The 8,402-nt window shown below is 36.5% G+C and overlaps 1 pseudogene; it reads left to right on the forward strand.

The window, feature by feature from the left end:
• The first annotated feature begins 4,294 nt into the window (after positions 1–4,294).
• On the forward strand, positions 4,295–4,856 carry LOC101606569 (annotated as a pseudogene).
• The last annotated feature ends 3,546 nt before the right edge of the window (positions 4,857–8,402 follow it).

Below are 8,402 nucleotides of genomic sequence, written 5' to 3' on the forward strand. Positions count from 1 at the left end.
TTGGACTAAACACTTGTAGCTTCATAGGTAAGTATATTTTTTGTTTTGCTTAATTCCCAAATACACATATTAATATAACACTTCAGGGCAAGTGTTTTTTTAATCTTTCAGAGAATTTGGGAAAACACTAGCTTGAAAGTGAAAATGTTTCACAACTAATCATATTTAGAGATATTTCTAGGTTTCTTTTTTACCCCATTCATTTTATTGAATTAAGGTTTTACTGTGCATGTAATTTATATGTTATTTGTATAAACAAATACATAAATTGTAATGTAAGACTGTAGGATTGTAATTCATAGTGCTATAATTTCATCATTTTGTTTCTTTGTAGCCCTACAATATAATTGACATTTCCATTGATTGTCATAACATAAACAAAAAGTACCCTGATGGCCAAAACTCATATTTTGTTCTCTAAACTCTTCTTCCTTTTCCCAAACCATTATTATTATTATTTTTTCTATACCCAGTAGAGACTGAGGGCAAAGTTACTATTCTATTGATAAGATTCTAGTTTTGGACACTGCAATGATTCGCTTGGGTGTGGAATTATTTCCCTTGAAAAGCATCAAGGGAGTGCTACAATGATAAAGTCATAATTACTTCCTTCAGCAGCAATAGTTTAGGGGAAAGCTCAAAGACATATGGGCTGAATATTTAGCAGACAGTGATAATAGTGAGGTCACAGATATGACTCTGTGGGATGCTAGCAAAGCAGTATTGCAGGGAAAATTGATTGAAATCTTTGCCCAAAAGAAAAGAGAATGGCAACTGTGAACACCAGAGTTAAGGGCTAAAACAGGGAGCCTCCAAAAGGAGCATATTAAGAAGGGTAAGGCTAAAACTAATTGATTTAGAAAATGCCAAGGGGAAACTTAATAGGATTCTAAATGAGAGAGTGGAGTATCTAATAAAGCTCACTATGAGCAAGTTTTCCTCCCATGGCAATAAAACAGATACCATCCTGGCCTGCAAACTTACAGGGAGAAAACAATTGAGACTAATTAGGGAAATTAAGGGACAAAAGGGGTCTCATTGTAACCCCAGGAAACAAGAACCAGCATTGTTTTTTATTATTCTTGCAGACTCATATAGCTTGGAAGCACATGTGTTATTTTAAAGAGTTGCCTCATTTGATCAAAAGAAAGTCGAATTTCCAATTACAGACTGTTCATATATCAGTATATTTGCAATATTTCAATGTTTCCTCTCTTAATATGGTGTGGAGTGTGAGAAAGAATGTAAAAAATGTAGTATGACATTAAGAAAAACCTAATGGACTAGGAAACAAGATATTTTGACTCTTCTTAACTTCTTCAAAACTTACTAAATCATTTCCTTAACTTCCCACCTCAGAAGGAAAACTCTTATCACTCCTTTATGTTTTACTTTAACAAGACAAGCATTGTTTTATATTCCTCAACCTAACAACAGAAAGTGTGAAGCAATAGTTATTGCAGCAAGCAGTCAGAGACCCTTTAGGTCATAGGAAAAATTAGAATAATTGAGGAAGAAAATAATAATGAAATAACTAAATGTAAACAAGGATGATAACTCGCTGGTTATTATCAACCAATGAAGGGCTTGCAATATCTGATCTTGTTGTTGTTGTTTCAAGGTTGGGTCTCACTCTAACCCAGGCTGACCTGGGATTCACTATGGAGTCTCAGGGTGGCCTTGAACTCAAAGCTATCCTCCTACCTCTGCCTCCTAAATGCTGGGATTAAAGGTATGTGCCACCATGCCCAGCTTCTGATTTTTTTTTTTTTTTTAATAACAGAAATAACTTTTGCTTCAAATGACTTTGGATCAATTTTTAGACCAAAAAAAAAAAAAAAAACAAAAAAACAAAAAACACACCACTGAAAAGATAACAATGCCTATCCATACATGGTCTAGATAAATAGTTATAAAAATTCTGACATCAATATATATTCTTAGTTTTTTGTTTGTTTGTTTGTTTGTTTTCTGAGGCAGGGTTTCACTCTAGTCCAGGCTGACCTGGATTTCACTATATAGTCTCAAGGTGGCCTCAAACTCACAATGATCCTCCTACTTCTCCCTCCTGAGTGCTGGGTTTAAAGGCGTGTACCACCACCCTGGCAGTTTTTCTTTATTCATGTGGAAAATGACACTTAACACTGGAGACCTGTAACTCATCTTGAGAATTCTGAATGACCATTTTTGCTACATTTGATTTTGAAAATAAGCTTTTCTAACAGTATATACTCAGATTTAAATTTCCAAATTACATTAAAATAAAAAAAACCTTTAATTATTTATTCAGTTATTCATGCATGCATGTATGTATTAATGCTTAAAACTGCACTTAACAGGAAGTCTAAAAGTTATCTATCTTCAGAATATTATGCTTTAAAATAGAATTTGTATGATTAATGTTGTTGATTTTTGGTAATATTTTCACACTTAAACAATTCTATGAAGTACAAGGATCTGTGAGGAGAGGAAAAGCATTTTAAATAGAGGAAATGTAAAATTACAAAAAATGTGAAAAATTGAATGCTTTTATTTGAAATGGGGTCTTAATATGTGGCCTAGACTTAAACTTACTGTGTATCCTATGCAATCCTTTGCTTCAACCTTTGAGTGCTATTATTAGTAGTGGATGGCATCATGTCAGATGATGAAAATAACTTTTAAATATTAATGTCACTACTTTGATTGATGTAAGTGTATAATTTGCATCAAATGTGCATTATTAAAATGCACAAAGGAACCAATTTTAGATAGAATCACTATGCTTCATACAATAACTATGTCCTGGGTCCAAATAGGAGCTCTCAAAGATGATCTAGTTAGGAAGAGATTGAGAAAAGAACTGCCTCCAAAAGTAATTAAGAACATGGTAGAGATTTACAATATACTATCATTTGGTATAGGAGCAAAACCTCCAAAGCTAACTATACCTCCATTTTAAAAAAAGAAAAAAAAACAAACAATTATCCAAAAACTGATGTCAATCACATCCTAATCTTGTTTGAAATGCTGTTTATCAAATTAAACCTCTCATGCTAGAGAGATATCTTAGCAGTTAAGGCATTTCCTGTGAAGCTGTATGACCCAGGTTCAATTCCTCAGTACCCATGTAAACCATATGAACAAGGTGGCACATGTGTCTGAAGTTTGTTTACAGGGGAAGAAGGAGCTGGAACACCCATCCTCTTTCCCTCCACCCCCCCCACTCTTTGTTTCTGTTTCTTAAATTAAAAAATAAAATAAATATTTAAAAAAATCTATCTCTTCAGGCTGAGGAAAGGGCTCCATTAAAGGCACATGCTTGCTTGCAAAGCCTACCAACCTGGGTTAAATTCCCCAGTATTTGTGATAAAGCCAGATGTAAAATGTAGTAGTGCTTGCATGCCTCTGGAGTTAGAAACCCTTGTGCACCAATATACCTTCTGTCTCTCTTTGTCAAATAAATAAATAAATAATTTTATAAACCAAATATGCATTTCATTATTTTGCTGATTTTTTTCTGTGAACAGTCTTTCAGGAATGTTAAAAATGAATTTATTGGCCCACTTTCCCCTGCCGAGCCGCTCACTGCATGGTAGTCTGTTGTCCCCGTCGCCTCGCCAGGACCACCGCCACCTCGGACCGGCTGTATGATTAGGCCACAATTTTCAATGAGTAGACATATTCCTCCGTTCTGTGGTGTTCTTGGTCACACATTTATGGAGTTTCTGAAGGGCAGTGGAGATTACTGCCAGGCACAGCACGACCCCTATGCAGACAAGTAAACTGTAGAGATCCATTACTACTCTACCAAGAAGCCCCCATAAGAGTGGTTAGCCTGGACACAGCAGTGTTGACGTGAGATCCACAGCTTTAGCAAGAGCTCACACCTGGATGGGGTATAAACCTCAGTGCACTTTGTGTCGCCTCAGTAGTATTGGATTGAAGAGTTGCTGCTTCTTGTTAGGAGGTTCATTTCATTTCCCATTTCTCTCAGCTCCATACTCAAAAGCACTGAGAAGTTCAAGTGGAGTATGTTGAAGTAGACTTCAGTTTTGTTTTTTTTTTCCCTCTATTTCTGTATTCATTTTTTTTTTAATTCCCTCATAACCCTATTGGGTGTTTTTTTGTTTGTTTGTTTGTTTGTTTTTTGAGGTAGGGTCTCACTCTGGTTCAGGCTGACCTGGAATTCACTATGTAGTCTCAGGGTGGCCTTGAACTCACAGCCATCCTCCTACCTCTGCCTCCCGAGTGCTGGGATTAAAGGCGTGCACCACCACGCCCGGCTTCTTTTTGTTTTTTAAACTAAATTAACATGGCTCAAATGAACCGCCATGCTCCTGTGGAAGTCACATACAAGAACATGAGACTCCTTATTACTCACAATCCAACCAAATTTGTAGAGGAATTTAAGAAGTATGGAGTGACCACAATAGTAAGAGTATGTGAAGCAACTTACGACACTGCTCTTGTGGAGAAAGAAGGCATTCATGTTCTTGATTGGCCTTTTGATGATGGTGCACCACCTTCCAACCAGATTGTTGATGACTGGTTAAGTTTTGTAAAAAATCAAGTTTAGTGAAGAACCTGCTTTTATATTGCTGTGCATTGTGTTGCAGGACTTGGGAGAGCTCCAGTGCTTGTTGCCCTAGCATTAATTGAAGGTGGTATGAAATATGAAGATGCAGTACAATTCATAAGACAAAAGTGGCGTGGTGCTTTCAACAGCAAGCAACTTTTGTATTTGGAGAAGTATCGTCCTAAAATGCGGCTGCACTTCAAAGTCTCCAATGGTCATAGAAACAACTGTTGTATCCAATAAAACTGGGGTGCCTGATGCTATTGCCTTGGATGTGGAACTTCAGACAAGACCTGTTTTGTCACTTACATAATTAGCCAACATTTTGGCTTGGTGAATAATTCTAGTGACGTACATAGGAGTGTTTTCCCAAGCTATATGCTTGACAGAATTGCAACCTCTAAGTTTGGGTTATGATCAACTTATTTGGACACTTAGCAAAAGATTCTTGCTGGTTAGAATTTAAAATGTGATTATTATTTGTACCAATTGACCTTTCCTAAAATCATGTGGCCATGGGTGTCTTTAAATGTTCCCTGCGGCAGAATCTTGTAAGTACATAAGACTTGTAGGACAATTAGTTGCCAAAGCATTCAGCCCAACACTTGCACATTTTTAGTATCACACAGAACCAACATTCAGGAGCTAAGGACACTAGACCCTGGGTGGTTCATTCCTTCAGTCATTTCAAATGTAGGGTCTATATATATATATATAGTTTTCTGCTCACTTTATGTTTACATTTCCCACACATCAGATTTGCTCAAGTGTTTTTTAAACCAACTCTTTTGGTGATTATTTAATGTCATTCTGTCTTTTATGCTGTTATGGAAAAACCTCCATTTTGAAAATCTGCATTGTTGAAGAAGCACATGTCTTTAATGTCTTCAGACAAACAAAAAACCTTATAGTTAATTTAGTGTTTGCATTCTGAGGTGCACATGAACAGGGAGGGCCTGAAGAAAGAATGGGAGAGAGGCTGTTCAATTTCTCAGTCAGATGTTACCTTTGTCTTGTATAGCAGAGAATGTGCTCTTTAATTTAGTAAATGTTTATAAAGGTAGAGATGCTTTGTTGTAAACAATTATTAATCAAAATTTCTGAAATATTAAGTTTTTCCATACTTAACAAAAGTTCTTTACCAGCTTTTTTTTTTGTTTGAATTATGATTTTCCTCTTTCCAAACTTGCAAAAAAATGGAGTCTGCTAACTAACTGAGCAGACATGTAATATTTTATATGCCTTTTGAGCTATGTAACTTAATAATTAGATACTTGATAATTTGTTTTATTATGTAATTGATAAAATGCTGACATGTTTTAACGTGAGTTCAACCATATATTTATACTGTCTAGGAATGTGTGGTTGTAGTTCTGTGGGACAAATAATTTGTCAGTGTTCACCAGCTTGTAAAAACTTAGTGCAAGAGCTTAAACATCTAAATAAATAATGAAATGCATTTATCATTAAAAAATAAATTTATTTTTCAAAATTCCTTTCTCCCATTTTATTTTTCCTGTTTTTTTTTTTTGACCTGAAATTCACTATGGAGTCTCAGGGTGGCCTCGAACTCACGGCAATTCTCCTACCTCTGCCTCCCGAATGCTGGGATTAAAGGCGTGTGCCTCCACGCCCGGCTTTTTTTTTCTTTTTATGCATCTCATATTGATAGAACTTAGAGGCTACCTATCCTTTTATACAGCAAATTAAATCTAATAACAATATAGAACAGTTGCTAAAATACCACAACTGGAATATCATTAGTTTCAGGGAAATGAATATGTCACTTAAATATGAAAACTTTGAAATAAGATGCAATCCCAAAATTTAACAAATTATTTACATTTTAAAATTATTTTCATATTATTAAAAATGTTACTGTTCTCCTATTTGATTTGTGGTATTAAAGCTGGTTCCAGGCTGGAGAAATGGCTTAGCAGTGCGCTTGCCTGTGAAGCCTAAGGACCCCGGTTCGAGGCTCGGTTCCCCAGGTCCCACGTTAACCAGATGCACAAGGGGACGCACGCGTCTGGAGTTCGTTTGCAGAGGCTGGAAGCCCTGGCGCGCCCATTCTCTCTCTCTCCCTCTATCTGTCTTTCTCTCTGTGTCTATTGCTCTCAAATAAATTAAAAAAAAAAAAAAAGCTGGTTCCAAGTAGTTATCTTATGTATGTAGTATCACTTAAAATGTATTACTATTTCATTTGTCAGAACTATATATTTTCATAACTTAAACTCATTTAAATATTTACATGTATTCATTATTGGTAGAAATTTTATAGAAACAAATATTGTATCTTGAACTTAATAATTGTTTTTTTTACTTTATTTATTTGAGAGCGACAGACACAGAGAGAAGGATCCGATAGAGGGAGAGAGAGAGAGAGAATGGGTGCGCCAGGGCTTCCAGCCTCTGCAAACGAACTCCAGACACATGAGCCCCCTTGTGCATCTGGCTAACGTGGGTCCTGGGGAACCAAGCCTTGAACCAGGGTCCTTAGGCTTCACAGGCAAGCACTTAACCGCTAAGCCATCTCTCCAGCCCGAACTTAATAATTTTTAACCTATCTCTACATAAATTTTATTGAAAGATAAAGTTTAAATTCATAGTTTTAAAAAATATTTTCAAAGTTTTTATTTATTTACTTTTTAATATTTTATTATATATGGACATATTTAGTATATAAACAACACATGTTAGTACTATTCTTTCTCTTCTCCCTGCTCCTTTTCTGAAGAGGCCTTCCTCATTGAGGATGCAGGCCAATCCCATGGGAATTATGGTTCATGCATCATGAGGGAAAGAGACAATGTCTTTGTGCAAAATGTCCCAACTTGTGGATCTAGCAATCTTCCAACCCTCTCTTCTATAAAATTCCCTGAGTCATGCTGGGAGCATTTTAAGCCAGTAATGGGTACTTAGGAGCTGCTGTATCTCTGATTTGGTAGGTCTTGAGTGTCCTCAGTGTCTATCTCCTTCACCCTTGAGCTGATATCAGATTCATTAAGAAAGCAGCACTCTTGCTTATTTCCCCACTTCCTCTGTGGTTTCTTCTGTGGCTGAGATAGAGTGCACTGAGTCCTTATCTCCTCAGGTCCAGCACTCTTCTTAAAAATAAAAGCAGATTATCCAACACAAAGTAAAGTCAACACCAGTTAAATGGGATAACCATTATTAATTTAGAGATAATTTAAAGGGTGTAGACCCTCTTATAGCTCAAGGTTAGTGGGAGCTAACCCACTAAGAGAAAGAAGAATCATTATTTGGACATGATTCTGATTTGTTTCCAAGTTCCAGATATGATTTCCTTTCCACTGAGCTGATCTGTTACCCAATCCAAGAGCACTTGGTTATCCACCATGGCTGTGTGCCACTATTACACTTGTGTGAGCTTCATGTTAGGTTGATAGCATCTGAGTCACTTATATTTTGAGTTTCTTGGACAAATTTTGGCCACTTTCCCCCCAGTAGGTCATGTATCTCCTTCCAGCATTAGATGGACTTATTGTCTGGGGACTGGCTCTCTTCTGACAGCATATGATGTCTTCAGCAGTAGCGTCTTACCATTAAGATCTGGTGGGTAATCAAGTGCTCTGACATAAGTCTGTCTTATTTGTTTTGGGACATTTAGTAGGTCTCTCTAAGCAACAGCTCATTGTAGATGTAAAGCACATCCTGGTAGAGGAAATTACAGGCCAGTGCAAAGGGAAAAGAAAAAAAGAAAAAAAAACAAGACAAAGAAACAAGTGCAGAAATTTAAGGTTAGTTTTTCTCTCACCCTCTCAAGAGCCCTTAGATTCAGGAACCCCCCTAAGGTTCTTTTGAAGGTTCCACCTTTTAGTCT

Source organism: Jaculus jaculus, chromosome 1, assembly GCF_020740685.1.
Source record: "Jaculus jaculus isolate mJacJac1 chromosome 1, mJacJac1.mat.Y.cur, whole genome shotgun sequence".
NCBI lineage: Eukaryota > Metazoa > Chordata > Mammalia > Rodentia > Dipodidae > Jaculus > Jaculus jaculus.